General features: G+C 65.5%; 1 non-coding gene and 11 pseudogenes across 1 annotated transcript; all 12 read right to left on the reverse strand.

Moving 5' to 3' along the window:
• Window positions 1-162: 162 nt before the first annotated feature.
• Window positions 163-281, reverse strand: LOC130705134 (5S ribosomal RNA; annotated as a pseudogene).
• A 1,939-nt stretch (window positions 282-2,220) lies between these two features.
• On the reverse strand, window positions 2,221-2,339 carry LOC130705251 (5S ribosomal RNA; annotated as a pseudogene).
• Window positions 2,340-4,264: 1,925 nt separating this feature from the next.
• LOC130705480 (5S ribosomal RNA) lies at window positions 4,265-4,383 on the reverse strand (annotated as a pseudogene).
• Window positions 4,384-5,291: 908 nt separating this feature from the next.
• On the reverse strand, window positions 5,292-5,410 carry LOC130705135 (5S ribosomal RNA; annotated as a pseudogene).
• A 1,939-nt stretch (window positions 5,411-7,349) lies between these two features.
• Window positions 7,350-7,468, reverse strand: LOC130705252 (5S ribosomal RNA; annotated as a pseudogene).
• A 910-nt stretch (window positions 7,469-8,378) lies between these two features.
• On the reverse strand, window positions 8,379-8,497 carry LOC130705334 (5S ribosomal RNA; annotated as a pseudogene).
• Window positions 8,498-9,407: 910 nt separating this feature from the next.
• On the reverse strand, window positions 9,408-9,526 carry LOC130705091 (5S ribosomal RNA; annotated as a pseudogene).
• A 909-nt stretch (window positions 9,527-10,435) lies between these two features.
• On the reverse strand, window positions 10,436-10,554 carry LOC130705258 (5S ribosomal RNA; annotated as a pseudogene).
• A 909-nt stretch (window positions 10,555-11,463) lies between these two features.
• On the reverse strand, window positions 11,464-11,582 carry LOC130705266 (5S ribosomal RNA; annotated as a pseudogene).
• A 908-nt stretch (window positions 11,583-12,490) lies between these two features.
• On the reverse strand, window positions 12,491-12,609 carry LOC130705253 (5S ribosomal RNA; annotated as a pseudogene).
• Window positions 12,610-13,518: 909 nt separating this feature from the next.
• LOC130705259 (5S ribosomal RNA) lies at window positions 13,519-13,637 on the reverse strand (annotated as a pseudogene).
• A 910-nt stretch (window positions 13,638-14,547) lies between these two features.
• Window positions 14,548-14,666, reverse strand: LOC130705099 (5S ribosomal RNA). The gene has a single exon (XR_009005748.1). It is a non-coding gene; the product is annotated as a 5S ribosomal RNA (ribosomal RNA).
• Between the last annotated feature and the right edge of the window lie 523 nt (window positions 14,667-15,189).

A 15,189-nucleotide genomic window follows, 5' to 3' on the forward strand; every position in this document is an offset into this window, starting at 1 on the left:
CTTCTGGCGGCATGTCCAGCCAGACGGGCGGGCTGGGCCCCCTCCAGCGCACGCTGTGTTGGGATAGGCTTGAGTAGATGAAGCCTGCAGGCATGCCCGGCGGGAGCAGAGGAAGCCTCGAGCACCGGCGACTACAAGAAAAGGCAGATCGGGAGGCAAAAAATACTCCAGCCTCTAGTATTCCCTGGTGGTCTCCCATCCAGGTAGTAAACAGAGCCGACCCTGCTTAGCTTCCGAGATCAGACGAGATGAGGTGCGTTTAGGGTGGTATGGCCGTAGAAGGCAGCAGGTGCGAAGGGGTGCATCTTGAGGCTCAGCTTAGCTGGTGCTGGCGAATTACCGCCAGTCCGGCGACCAGCCCTCTGCAGCACGGCCATGCGGCCCAACCAGGCAGGCAACAGCAGGCCTCGGGGACCGGGGTTGGTGGAGTCTTGGACGACCTCGCAGCTCAGTTCTGGCGGGAACATCCAGGCACATAGGCGCTTGGCGATCCGCCCCAGATCCCGCTCGACGCTCACAAAGACGTGGCTCCGAAGGCTTAAGGGCCCGTGGTCCACGGTCCCTTGGGGATTCCCAACCCTGTCCACCCACGCAGTAGTAGGTGCAGTCCAGCCGCGGCTGGGCCGGCCCTCCTGCCTGAGGGCAGGTAGCCCAAAGCCACTGGGAGCCACCATTGATGTGGCACGGCCCATTGGACCCAGCAAGGCCACCCTTGCCCCCACGCCACCCACTGAGCACTGTTCCCAGCGCATGGTGGCCGGCCGGCCCGGAAAACCGGACCCGGCCCACGACCTCGCTCCCGCACCCAGCCATGGCGAAACAGCGGAGGGTGGGCTTTTTCCGGAGGGAGCTGTGGAGAGACACACAGGCAGACAGGTGGCTGTGGCGCGGATGGGCGCTGGCGGAGGTGGTCAGGTGCAGGACGAGGGCTTCGCGTGCCTCACGGCTGTCACCCGGGCCTGCGGTGGAGCCTGGGTCTGGGCCAGCCACCCCGAGAGCGGCTGGGGTGTGGCTGCCTAACAGGGCCGACTTCTGGCCGCATGTCCAGCCAGTGCGGCTGGGGGCGCCCATTCCGGCGCACGCTGTGTTGGGAGGGGCCTGAGGAGGTGACGCCTGCGGTGGTGCCCGGCAGGGGAGGAGCCGGCCTCGGCCACGGGCGACTAAAGGAGAAGGTGGTGTGGGAGGGAAAAAAGCCTACAGCACCCGGTATTCCCATGTAGTCTCCCATCCAAGTACTAACCAGTCCCGATTCTGCTTAGCTTGTGAGATCACATGAGATGGGATGCGCTCAGGGTTGTATGGCCATAGAAGGCAGCGGGGGCCACGGGGTGCCTCTTGAGGCTCAGCTTCGTTGGTGCTGGTGACTTATCGCCAGGCCGGTGGCCAGCCCTCTCCTGCACGGCCCTGCTGCCTGCCCAGGCAGGCGACAGGAGGCCTCGGGGACACGGAGGTGGCAGAGTCTTGGGCGACCTTGCAACCCAGTTCTTGCGGGAACCTCCAGACGCGTAGGCGCTTGAGACTCCGCCCCAGATCCCACTCGATGCTCACAAGGACGTGGCCTCTGAGGCTGGAGGGCCAGTGGCCTGCTGTCCTTTTGGCATTCCCCACCGTGTCCACTCACGCAGTGCTAGGCGCAGCCCGGCTAAGGCCGGGCCGGCCCTCCTGCCCAACGGCAGTTGGCCCAAAGCCAGTGGGAGCCACCATTGGGCCGCCACGGCCCCTTAGCCCCAGCAAAGCCACCCTTGCACCCACGCCAAAATCCACGCACCGTTCCGGGTACTGGAGGTCAGCTGACCTGGACAACTGGTCACGGCCCACGACCCCACTCCCGCCCCCTGCCATGGTGAAACGGTGGAGGCTGGGCTTTTTCTGGAGGGCGCTGTGGAGAGACACACGGGCAGACAGGTGGCTGCGGCGCGGATGGGCGCTGGTGGGGTCGGCCAGGGGCAGGACCAGGGCCTCGCGGGCCTCACGATCTTCACCCGGGCCTACAGCGGAGTCTGGGTCTGGGCCGGGCACCCCGGGAGAGGGTGGGGTGTGGCTGCCTTCCAGGGCCTCCTTCTGGCGGCATGTCCAGCCAGACGGGCGGGCTGGGCCCCCTCCAGCGCACGATGTGTTGGGAGAGGCTTGAGTAGATGAGGCCTGCAGTTGTGCCCGGCAGGAGCAGAGGAAGCCTCGAGCACCGGCGACTACAAGAAAAGGCAGATCGGGAGGCAAAAAATACTACAGCGTCTAGTATTCCCAGGTGGTCTCCCTTCCAGGTAGTAAACAGAGCCGACCCTGCTTAGCTTCCAAGACCAGATGAGATGAGTTGCGTTTAGGGTGGTATGGCCGTAGAAGGCAGTGGGGGCCACGAGGTGCCTCTTGAGGCTCAGCTTAGCTGGTGCTGGCGAATTACCGCCAGTCCGGCGACCAGCCCTCTGCAGCACGGCCCTGTGGCCCACCCACTCAGGCGACAGCAGGCCTCGGTGACCGGGGTTGGTGGAGTCTTGGACGACCTCGCAGCTCAGTTCTGGCGGGAACATCCAGGCACATAGGCGCTTGGCGAACCGCCCCAGATCCCGCACGACGCTCACAAAGAAGTGGCTCCGAAGGCTTAAGGGCCCGTTGTCCACGGTCCCTTGGGCATTCCCAACCCTGTCCACCCACGCAGTAGTAGGTGCAGTCCAGCCGCGACTGGGCCGGCCCTCCTGCCTGAGGGCAGGTAGCCCAAAGCCACTGGGAGCCACCATTGATGCGGCACGGCCCATTGGACCCAGCAAGGCCACCCTTGCCCCCACACCACCCACTGAGCACTGTTCCCAGCGCATGGTGGCCGGCCGGCCCGGAGAACCGGACCCGGCCCACGACCACGCTCTCGCACCCGGCCGTGGCGAAGCAGCGGAGGGTGGGCTTTTTCGGAGAGAGCTGTGGAGAGACACACAGGCAGACAGTTGGCTGCGGCATGGATGGGCGCTGGCGAAGGTGGCCATGTGCAGGACGAGGGCTTCGCGTGCCTCACGGCTGTCACCCGGGCCTGCGGTGGAGTATGGTTCCGGGCCAGCCACCCCGGGATCGGCTGGGGTGCGGCTGCCTAACAGGGCCTCCTTCTGGCCGCATGTCCAGCCAGTGCGGCTGGGGGCGCCCCTTCCGGCGCACACTGTGTCGGGAGGGGCCTGAGGAGGTGAGGCCTGCGGCGGTGCCCGGCAGGGGAGGAGCCGGCCTCGGCCACGGGCGACTAAAGGAGAAGGTGGTGCGGGAGGGAAAAAAGCCTACAGCACCCGGTATTCCCATGTAGTCTCCCATCCAAGTACTAACCAGGCCCGATCCTGCTTAGCTTGTGAGATCAGATGAGATGGGATGCGCTCAGGGTTCTATGGCCATAGAAGGCAGCGGGGGCCACGGGGTGCCTCTTGAGGCTCAGCTTCGTTGGTGCTGGTGACTTATCGCCAGGCCGGTGGCCAGCCCTCTCCTCCACGGCCCTGCTGCCTGCCCAGGCAGGCGACAGGAGGCCTCGGGGAGAGTCTTGGGTGACCTTGCAGCCCAGTTCTTGCGGGAACCTCCAGACCCGTAGGCGCTTGAGGCTCCGCCCCAGATCCCGCTCGATGCTCACAAGGACGTGGCCTCTGAGGCTGGAGGGCCAGTGGCCTGCTGTCCTTTTGGCATTCCCCACTGTGTCCACCCACGCAGTGCTAGGCGCAGCCCGGCTAAGGCCGGGCCGGCCCTCCTGCCCGACGGCAGTGGGCCCAAAGCCAGTGGGAGCCACCATTGGGCCGCCACGGCCCCTTAGCCCCAGCAAAGCCACCCTTGCACCCACGCCAAAACCCACACACCGTTCGGGGTACTGGAGGTCAGCTGACCTGGAGAACTGGTCAAGGCCCACGACCCCACTCCCGCCTCCAGGCGTGGTGAAATGGCAGAGGGTGGGCTTTTTCTGGAGGGAGCTGTATAGAGACACACGGGCAGATAGGTGGCTGTGGCGTGGATGGGCGCTGGTGGGGGTGGCCAGGTGTAGGTCGACGGCCTCATGGGCCTTACGGCCTTCACCCGGGCCTGCGGCGTAGTCTGGGTGAGGGCCAGCCACCCCGGGAGCGGCTGGTTTATGGCTATCTTCCAGGGCCGCCTTCTGGCCGCATGTCCAGCCAGACCGGCGGGGAGCGCACCCTCCAGAGCACACTGTGTTGGGAGGGGCCTGAGGAGGTGAGGCCTGCAGCGGTGTCCGGCGGAGGTGGAGGTGACCTTAGCCGTGGGCGACTAAAGGAGAATTTATAGTGGGAGGCAAAAAAGCCTACAGCACCTGGTATTCCCATGTGGTCTCCCATCCAAGTACTAAACAGGCCCGACCCTGCTTAGCTTCCAGGATCAGACGAGATGGGGCGCGTTCAGGTTTGTATGGCCGTAGAAGACAGTGTGGTCCACGGGGTGACTCTTGAGGCTCAGCTTCGCTGGTGCTGGGGCTTGCCGACAGCCCGGTAGCCAACCCTCTCCAGTACGGCACAGCCGCCACCAAGGCAGGTGACAGGAGTCCTCGGGGACCCGGGGTTGGCAGACTCGTGGGTGACCTCGCAGCTCAGGTCAGGCGGGACCCTCCAGGCCCATAGGCGCTTGGCCCTCCGCCCCAGATCCCGTTTGACGCTGACAACGACGTGGCCCCAGGGGCTTAAGGGCCCGTGGCCCGCGGTCCCTTGGACATTGGCCACCCTGTCTGCCCACACAGTTCTAGGCGAAGCCCGGCCGCGGCCGGGCCGGCCCTCCTGCCCGACGGCCGTTGGTCTGAAGCCACTGGGAGCCACCTTTGAGTCGGCACGACCCCTTAGACCCAACAAGGCCACCCTTTCCCCCCCACCAACTGCCGAGCAAAGTTCCCTGCGCCTGGTGACCGACCCGCCTGGAGAACCGGTCCGGCCCACGACCCCACTCCCGCCCCCTGCCATGGTGAAACGGTGGAGGCTGGGCTTTTTCTGGAGGGAGATGTGGAGAGACACACGGGCAGACAGGTGGCTGCGGCGCGCATGGGCGCTGGTGGGTTCGGCCAGGGGCAGGTCAAGGGGCTCGTGGGCCTCACAATCTTCACCCGGGCCTGCGGCGGAGTCTGGGTGCGTTCCGGCCACCCCGGGAGAGGGTGGGGTGTGGCGGCCTTCCAGCGCCTCCTTCTGGCGGCATGTCCAGCCAGACGGGCGGGCTGGGCCCCCTCCAGCGCACGCTGTGTTGGGATAGGCTTGAGTAGATGAAGCCTGCAGGCATGCCCGGCGGGAGCAGAGGAAGCCTCGAGCACCGGCGACTACAAGAAAAGGCAGATCGGGAGGCAAAAAATACTCCAGCCTCTAGTATTCCCTGGTGGTCTCCCATCCAGGTAGTAAACAGAGCCGACCCTGCTTAGCTTCCGAGATCAGACGAGATGAGGTGCGTTTAGGGTGGTATGGCCGTAGAAGGCAGCAGGTGCGAAGGGGTGCATCTTGAGGCTCAGCTTAGCTGGTGCTGGCGAATTACCGCCAGTCCGGCGACCAGCCCTCTGCAGCACGGCCATGCGGCCCAACCAGGCAGGCAACAGCAGGCCTCGGGGACCGGGGTTGGTGGAGTCTTGGACGACCTCGCAGCTCAGTTCTGGCGGGAACATCCAGGCACATAGGCGCTTGGCGATCCGCCCCAGATCCCGCTCGACGCTCACAAAGACGTGGCTCCGAAGGCTTAAGGGCCCGTGGTCCACGGTCCCTTGGGGATTCCCAACCCTGTCCACCCACGCAGTAGTAGGTGCAGTCCAGCCGCGGCTGGGCCGGCCCTCCTGCCTGAGGGCAGGTAGCCCAAAGCCACTGGGAGCCACCATTGATGTGGCACGGCCCATTGGACCCAGCAAGGCCACCCTTGCCCCCACGCCACCCACTGAGCACTGTTCCCAGCGCATGGTGGCCGGCCGGCCCGGAAAACCGGACCCGGCCCACGACCTCGCTCCCGCACCCAGCCATGGCGAAACAGCGGAGGGTGGGCTTTTTCCGGAGGGAGCTGTGGAGAGACACACAGGCAGACAGGTGGCTGTGGCGCGGATGGGCGCTGGCGGAGGTGGTCAGGTGCAGGACGAGGGCTTCGCGTGCCTCACGGCTGTCACCCGGGCCTGCGGTGGAGCCTGGGTCTGGGCCAGCCACCCCGAGAGCGGCTGGGGTGTGGCTGCCTAACAGGGCCGACTTCTGGCCGCATGTCCAGCCAGTGCGGCTGGGGGCGCCCATTCCGGCGCACGCTGTGTTGGGAGGGGCCTGAGGAGGTGACGCCTGCGGTGGTGCCCGGCAGGGGAGGAGCCGGCCTCGGCCACGGGCGACTAAAGGAGAAGGTGGTGTGGGAGGGAAAAAAGCCTACAGCACCCGGTATTCCCATGTAGTCTCCCATCCAAGTACTAACCAGTCCCGATTCTGCTTAGCTTGTGAGATCACATGAGATGGGATGCGCTCAGGGTTGTATGGCCATAGAAGGCAGCGGGGGCCACGGGGTGCCTCTTGAGGCTCAGCTTCGTTGGTGCTGGTGACTTATCGCCAGGCCGGTGGCCAGCCCTCTCCTGCACGGCCCTGCTGCCTGCCCAGGCAGGCGACAGGAGGCCTCGGGGACACGGAGGTGGCAGAGTCTTGGGCGACCTTGCAACCCAGTTCTTGCGGGAACCTCCAGACCCGTAGGCGCTTGAGGCTCCGCCCCAGATCCCACTCGATGCTCACAAGGACGTGGCCTCTGAGGCTGGAGGGCCAGTGGCCTGCTGTCCTTTTGGCATTCCCCACTGTGTCCACCCACGCAGTGCTAGGCGCAGCCCGGCTAAGGCCGGGCCGGCCCTCCTGCCCGACGGCAGTTGGCCCAAAGCCAGTGGGAGCCACCATTGGGCCGCCACGGCCCCTTAGCCCCAGGAAAGCCACCCTTGCACCCACGCCAAAATCCACGCACCGTTCCGAATACTGGAGGTCAGCTGACCTGGAGAACTGGTCACGGCCCACGACCCCACTCCCGCCCCCTGCCATGGTGAAACGGTGGAGGCTGGGCTTTTTCAGGAGGGAGCTGTGGAGAGACACACGGGCAGACAGGTGGCTGCGGCGCGGATGTGCACTGGTGGGGTCGGCCAGGGGCAGGACCAGGGCCTCGCGGCGCTCACGATCTTCACCCGGGCCTACAGCGGACTCTGGGTCTGGGCCGGCCACCCCAGGAGAGGGTGGGATGTGGCTGCCTTCCAGGGCCTCCTTCTGGCGGCATGTCCAGCCAGACGGGCGGGCTGGGCCCCCTCCAGCGCACGATGTGTTGGGAGAGGCTTGAGTAGATGAGGCCTGCAGTTGTGCCCGGCAGGAGCAGAGGAAGCCTCGAGCACCGGCGACTACAAGAAAAGGCAGATCGGGAGGCAAAAAATACTACAGCATCTAGTATTCCCAGGTGGTCTCCCATCCAGATAGTAAACATACCCGACCCTGCTTAGCTTCTAAGATCAGACGAGATGAGTTGTGTTTAGGGTGGCATGGCCGTAGAAGGCAGCAGGGGCCACGGGGTGCCTCTTGAGGCTCAGCTTAGCTGCTGCTGGAGAATTACCACCAATCCGGTGACCAGCCCTCTGCAGCACGGCCCTCCGGCCCACCCAGGCAGGCGACAGCAGCCCTCGGGGTCCGGGGGTGGTAGAGTCTTGGACGACCTCGCAGCTCAGTTCTTGCGGGAAAATCCAGGCACATAGGCGCTTGGCAAACCGCCCCACATCCCGCTCGATGCTCACAAAGACATGGCTCCGAAGGCTTAAGGGCCCATGGTCCACGGTCCCTTGGGCATTCCCAACCCTGTCCACCCACGCAGTAGTAGCTGCAGTCCAGCCGCGGTTGGGCCGGTCCTCCTGCCTGACGACAGGTAGCCCAAAGCCACTGGGAGCCACCATTGATACGGCACGGCCCATTGGAACCAGCAAGACCACCCTTGCCCCCACGCCACCCACTGAGCACTGTTCCCAGCGCATGGTGGCCGGCCGGCCCGGAGAACCGGACCCGGCCCACGACCACGCTCTCGCATCCGGCCATGGCGAAGCAGCGGAGGGTGGGCTTTTTCGAGAGAGAGCTGTGGAGAGACACAGAGGCAGACAGGTGGCTGCGGCATGGATGGGCGCTGGCGGAGGTGGCCAGGTGCAGGACGAGGGCTTCGCGTGCCTCACGGCTGTCACCCGGGCCTGCGGTGGAGTCTGGGTCTGGGCCAGCCACCCCGAGAGCGGCTGGGTTGCGGCTGCCTAACAGGGCCGACTTCTGGCCGCATGTCCAGCCAGTGCGGCTGGGGGCGCCCATTCCGGCGCACGCTGTGTTGGGATGGGCCTGAGGAAGTGAGGCCTGCGGCGGTGCCCGGCAGGGGAGGAGCCGGCCTCGGCCACGGGCGACTAAAGGAGAAGGTGGTGCGGGAGGGAAAAAGGCCTACAGCACCAGGTATTCCCATGTAGTCTCCCATCCAAGTACTAACCAGGCCCGATCTTGCTTAGCTTGTGAGATCAGATGAGATGGGATGCGCTCAGGGTTGTATGGCCATAGAAGGCAGTGGGGGCCACGGGGTGCCTCTTGAGGCTCAGCTTCGTTGGTGCTGGTGACTTATCGCCAGGCCGGTGGCCAACCCTCTCCTGCACGGCCCTGCTGCCTGCCCAGGCAGGCGACAGGAGGCCTCGGGGACACGGAGGTGGCAGAGTCTTGGGCAACCTTGCAGCCCAGTTCTTGCGGGAACCTCCAGACCCGTAGGCGCTTGAGGCTCCGCCCCAGATCCGGCTCGATGCTCACAAGGACGTGGCCTCTGAGGCTGGAGGGCCAGTGGCCTGCTGTCCTTTTGGCATTCCCTACTGTGTCCACCCACGCAGTGCTAGGCGCAGCCCGGCTAAGGCCGGGCCGGCCCTCCTGCCCGACGGCAGTTGGCCCAAAGCCAGTGGGAGCCACCATTGGGCCGCCACGGCCCCTTAGCCCCAGCAAAGCCACCCTTGCACCCACGCCAAAATGCACGCACCGGTCCGGGTACTGGAGGTCAGCTGACCTGGAGAACTGGTCACGGCACACGACCCCGCTCCCGCCTCCAGGCGTGGTGAAATGGCAGAGGGTGGGCTTTTTCTGGAGGGAGCTGTATAGAGACACACGGGCAGATAGGTGGCTGTGGCGTGGATGGGCGCTGGTGGGGGTGGCCAGGTGTAGGTCGACGGCCTCATGGGCCTTACAGCCTTCACCCGGGCCTGCGGCGCAGTCTGGGTGAGGGCCAGCCACCCCGGGAGCAGCTGGTTTATGGCTATCTTCCAGCGCCTCCTTCTGGCGGCATGTCCAGCCAGACGGGCGGGCTGGGCCCCCTCCAGCGCACGCTGTGTTGGGATAGGCTTGAGTAGATGAGGCCTGCAGGCATGCCCGGCGGGAGCAGAGGAAGCCTCGAGCACCGGCGACTACAAGAAAAGGCAGATCGGGAGGCAAAAAATACTACAGCCTCTAGTATTCCCAGGTGGTCTCCCATCCAGGTAGTAAACATACCCGACCCTGCTTAGCTTCCGAGATCAGACGAGATGAGGTGCGTTTAGGGTGGTATGGCCGTAGAAGGCAGCAGAGGCCACGGGGTGCCTCTTGAGGCTCAGCTTAGCTGGTGCTGGCGAATTACCGCCAGTCCGGCAACCAGCCCTCTGCAGCACGGCCCTGCGGCCCACCCAGGCAGGCGACAGCAGGCCTCGGGGACCGGGGTTGGTGGAGTCTTGGACGACCTCGCAGCTCAGTTCTGTTGGGAACATCCAGGCACATAAGCGCTTGGCGAACCGCCCCAGATCCCGCTCGACGCTCACAAAGACGTGGCTCCGAAGGCTTAAGGGCCCGTGGTCCACGGTCCCTTGGGCATTCCCAACCCTGTCCACCCACGCAGTAGTAGGTGCAGTCCAGCCGCGGCTGGGCCGGCCCTCCTGCCTGAGGGCAGGTAGCCCAAAGCCACTGGGAGCCACCATTGATGCGGCACGGCCCATTGGACCCAGCTAGGCCACCCTTGCCCCCACGCCACCCACTGAGCACTGTTCCCAGCGCATGGTGGCCGGCCGACCCGGAAAACCGGACCCGGCCCACGACCTCGCTCCCGCACCCAGCCATGGTGAAACAGCGGAGGGTGGGCTTTTTCCGGAGGGAGCTTTGGAGAGACACACAGGCAGACAGGTGGCTGCGGCGCAGATGGGCGCTGGCGGAGGTGGTCAGGTGCAGGACGAGGGCTTCGCGTGCCTCACGGCTGTCACCCGGGCCTGCGGTGGAGTCTGAGTCTGGGCCAGCCACCACGAGAGCGGCTGGGGTGCGGCTGCCTAACAGGGCCGACTTCTGGCCGCATGTCCAGCCAGTGCTCTGGGGGCGCCCATTCTGGCGCACGCTGTGTTGCGAAGGGCCTGAGGAGGTGAGATCTGCGGCGGTGCCCGGCAGGGGAGGAGCCGGCCTCGGCCACGGGCGACTAAAGGAGAAGGTGGTGCGGGAGGGAAAAAAGCCTACAGCACCCGGTATTCCCATGTAGTCTCCCATCCAAGTACTAACCAGGCCCGATCCTGCTTAGCTTGTGAGATCAGATGAGATGGGATGCGCTCAGGGTTGTATGGCCATAGAAGGCAGTGGGGGCCATGGGGTGCCTCTTGAGGCTCAGCTTCGTTGGTGCTGGTGACTTATCGCCAGGCCGGTGGCCAGCCCTCTCCTGCACGGCCCTGCTGCCTGCCCAGGCAGGCGACAGGAGGCCTCGGGGACACGGAGGTGGCAGAGTCTTGGGCGACCTTGCAGCCCAGTTCTTGCGGGAACCTCCAGACCCGTAGGCGCTTGAGGCTCCGCTCCAGATCCCGCTCAATGCTCACAAGGACGTGGCCTCTGAGGCTGGAGGGCCAGTGGCCTGCTGTCCTTTTGGCATTCCCCACTGTGTCCACCCACGCAGTGCTAGGCGCAGCCCGGCTAAGGCCGGGCCGGCCCTCCTGCCCAACGGCAGTTGGCCCAAAGCCAGTGGAGCCACCATTGGGCCGCCACCACCCCTTAGCCCCAGCAAAGCCACCCTTGCACCCACGCCAAAATCCACGCACCGTTCCGGGTACTGGAGGTCAGCTGACCTGGAGAACTGGTCACGGCCCACGACCCCGCTCCCGCCTCCAGGCGTGGTGAAATGGCAGAGGGTGGGCTTTTTCTGGAGGGAGCTGTATAGAGACACACGGGCAGATAGGTGGCTGTGGCGTGGATGGGCGCTGGTGGTGGTGGCCAGGTGTAGGTCGACGGCCTCATGGGCCTTACGGCCTTCACCCGGGCCTGCGGCGCAGTCTGGGTGAGGGACAGCCACCCCGGGAGCAGCTGGTTTATGGCTATCTTCCAGGGGCGCCTTCTGGCCGCATGTCCAGCCAGACCGGCGGGGAGCGCACCCTCCAGAGCACACTGTGTTGGGAGGGGCCTGAGGAGGTGAGGCCTGCAGCGGTGTCCAGCGGAGGCGGAGGCGACCTCAGCCGTGGGCGACTAAAGGAGAATTTATAGTGCGAGGCAAAAAAGCCTACAGCACCCGGTATTCCCATGTGGTCTCCCATCCAAGTACTAACCAGACCCGACCCTGCTTAGCTTCCAGGATCAGACGAGATGGGGCGCGTTCAGGGTGGTATGGCCGTAGAAGGCAGTGGGGGCCACGGGGTGCCTCTTGAGGCTCAGCTTCGCTGGTGCTGGGGCTTGCCGACAGCCCGGTAGCCAACCCTGTCCAGCACGGCACAGCCACCGCCAAGGCAGGTGACAGGAGTCCTCGGGGACCCGGGGTTGGCAGACTTGTGGGTGACCTCGCAGCTCAGGTCAGGCGGGACCCTCCAGGCCCATAGGCGCTTGGCCCTCCGCCCCAGATCCCGCTTGACGCTCACAACGACGTGGCCCCGGGGTCTTAAGGGCCCGTGGCCTGCGGTCCCTCGGGCATTGGCCACCCTGTCTGCCCACGCAGTTCTAGGCGAAGCCCGGCCGTGGCCGGGCTGGCCCTCCTGCCCGACGGCAGTTGGTCTGAAGCCACTGGGAGCCACCCTTGAGTCGGCACGACCCCTTAGACCCAACAAGGCCACCCTTTCCCCCACAACAACTGCCGAGCAAAGTTCCCTGCGCCTGGTGACCAGCCGGCCCGGAGAACCGGTCCGGCCCACGACCCCACTCCCGCCCCCTGCCATGGTGAAACGGTGGAGGCTGGGCTTTTTCTGGAGGGAGCTGTGGAGAGACACACGGGCAGACAGGTGGCTGCGCCACGGATGGGCGCTTGTGGGGTCAGCCAGGGGCAGGACCAGGGCCTCGCGGGCCTCACGATCTTCACCCGGGCCTACAGCGGAGTCTGGGTCTGGGCCGGCCACCCCAGGAGAGGGTGGGGTGTGGCTGCCTTCCAGGGCCTCCTTCTGGCGGCATGTCCAGCCAGACGGGCGGGCTGGGCCCCCTCCAGCGCACGATGTGTTGGGAGAGGCTTGAGTAGATGAGGCCTGCAGCTGTGCCCGGGAGGAGCAGAGGAATCCTCGAGCACCGGCGACTACAAGAAAAGGCAGATCGGGAGGCAAAAAATACTACAGCATCTAGTATTCCCAGGTGGTCTCCCATCCAGATAGTAAACATACCCGACCCTGCTTAGCTTCTAAGATCAGACGAGATGAGTTGTGTTTAGGGTGGCATGGCCGTAGAAGGCAGCAGGGGCCACGGGGTGCCTCTTGAGGCTCAGCTTAGCTGCTGCTGGAGAATTACCACCAATCCGGTGACCAGCCCTCTGCAGCACGGCCCTCCGGCCCACCCAGGCAGGCGACAGCAGCCCTCGGGGTCCGGGGGTGGTGGAGTCTTGGACGACCTCGCAGCTCAGTTCTGGCGGGAACATCCAGGCACATAGGCGCTTGGTGAACCGCCCCAGATCCCGCTCGACGCTCACAAAGACGTGGCTCCGAAGGCTTAAGGGCCCGTGGTCCACGGTCCCTTGGGCATTCCCAACCCTGTCCACCCACGCAGTAGTAGGTGCAGTCCAGCCGCGGCTGGGCCGGCCCTCCTGCCTGAGGGCAGGTAGCCCAAAGACACTGGGAGCCACCATTGATGTCGCACGGCCCATTGGAACCAGCAAGACCACCCTTGCCCCCACACCACCCACTGAGCACTGTTCCCAGCGCATGGTGGCCGGCCGGCCCGGAGAACCGGACCCGGCCCACGACCACGCTCTCGCACCCGGCCGTGGCGAAGCAGCGGACGGTGGGCTTTTTCGGAGAGAGCTGTGGAGAGACACACAGGCAGACAGTTGGCTGCGGCATGGATGGGCGCTGGCAGAGGTGGCCATGTGCAGGACGAGGGCTTCGCGTGCCTCACGGCTGTCACCCGGGCCTGCGGTGGAGTATAGTTCCGGGCCAGCCACCCCGGGATCGGCTTTGGTGCGGCTGCCTAACAGGGCCTCCTTCTGGCCGCATGTCCAGCCAGTGCGGCTGGGGGCGACCCTTCCGGCGCACACTGTGTCGGGAGGGGCCTGAGGAGGTGAGGCCTGCGGTGGTGCCCGGCAGGGGAGGAGCCGGCCTCGGCCACGGGCGACTAAAGGAGAAGGTGGTGCGCGAGGGAAAAAAGCCTACAGCACCCGGTATTCCCATGTAGTCTCCCATCCAAGTACTAACCAGGCCCGATCCTGCTTAGCTTGTGAGATCAGATGAGATGGGATGCGCTCAGGGTTGTATGGCCATAGAAGGCAGTGGGGGCCATGGGGTGCCTCTTGAGGCTCAGCTTCGTTGGTGCTGGTGACTTATCGCCAGGCCGGTGGCCAGCCCTCTCCTGCACGGCCCTGCTGCCTGCCCAGGCAGGCGACAGGAGGCCTCGGGGACACGGAGGTGGCAGAGTCTTGGGTGACCTTGCAGCCCAGTTCTTGCGGGAACCTCCAGACCCGTAGGCGCTTGAGGCTCCGCCCCAGATCCCGCTCGATGCTTACAAGGACGTGGCCTCTGAGGCTGGAGGGCCAGTGGCTTGCTGTCCTTTTGGCATTCCCCACTGTGTCCACCCACGCAGTGCTAGGCGCAGCCCGGCTAAGGCCGGGCCGGCCCTCCTTCCCGACGGCAGTGGGCCCAAAGCCAGTGGGAGCCACCATTGGGCCGCCACGGCTCCTTAGCCCCAGCAAAGCCACCCTTGCACCCACGCCAAAATCCACGCACCGTTCGGGGTACTGGAGGTCAGCTGACCTGGAGAACTGGTCACGGCCCACGACCCCACTCCCGCCTCCAGGCGTGGTGAAATGGCAGAGGGTGGGCTTTTTCTGTAGGGAGCTGTATAGAGACACACGGGCAGATAGGTGGCTGTGGCGTGGGTGGGCGCTGGTGGGGGTGGCCAGGTGTAGGTCGACGGCCTCATGGGCCTTACGGCCTTCACCCGGGCCTACGGCGCATTCTGGGTGAGGGCCAGCCACCCCGGGAGCGGCTGGTTTATGGCTATCTTCCAGGGCCGCCTTTTGGCCGCATGTCCAGCCAGACCGGCGGGGAGCGCACCCTCCAGAGCACACTGTGTTGGGAGGGGCCTGAGGAGGTGAGGCCTGCAGCGGTGTCCGGCGGAGGTGGAGGCGAACTTAGCCGTGGGCGACTAAAGGAGAATTTATAGTGGGAGGCAAAAAAGCCTACAGCACCTGGTATTCCCATGTGGTCTCCCATCCAAGTACTAAACAGGCCCGACCCTGCTTAGCTTCCAGGATCAGACGAGATGGGGCGCGTTCAGGGTGGTATGGCCGTAGAAGACAGTGGGGGCCACGGGGTGACTCTTGAGACTCAGCTTCGCTGGTGCTGGGGCTTGCCGACAGCCCGGTAGCCAACCCTCTCCAGCACGGCACAGCCGCCGCCAAGGCAGGTGACAGGAGTCCTCGGGGACCCGGGGTTGGCAGACTCGTGGGTGACCTCGCAGCTCAGGTCAGGCGGAACCCTCCAGGCCCATAGGCGCTTGGCCCTCCGCCCCAGATCCCGCTTGACGCTCACAACGACGTGGCCCCAGGGGCTTAAGGGCCCGTGGCCCGCGGTCCCTTGGGCATTGGCCACCCTGTCTGCCCACACAGTTCTAGGCGAAGCCCGGCAATGGCCGGGCCTACCCTCCTGCCCGACGGCAGTTGGCCTGAAGCCACTGGGAGCCACCATTGAGTCGGCACGGCCCCTTAGACACAACAAGGCCAACCTTTCCCCCTCGCCAACTGCCGAGGAACGTTCCCTGCACCTGGTGACCGGCCGGCCCGGGGAACCGGTCCGGCCCACGACCCCACTCCTGCCCC

Source organism: Balaenoptera acutorostrata, chromosome 16, assembly GCF_949987535.1.
Source record: "Balaenoptera acutorostrata chromosome 16, mBalAcu1.1, whole genome shotgun sequence".
Taxonomy (NCBI): domain Eukaryota; kingdom Metazoa; phylum Chordata; class Mammalia; order Artiodactyla; family Balaenopteridae; genus Balaenoptera; species Balaenoptera acutorostrata.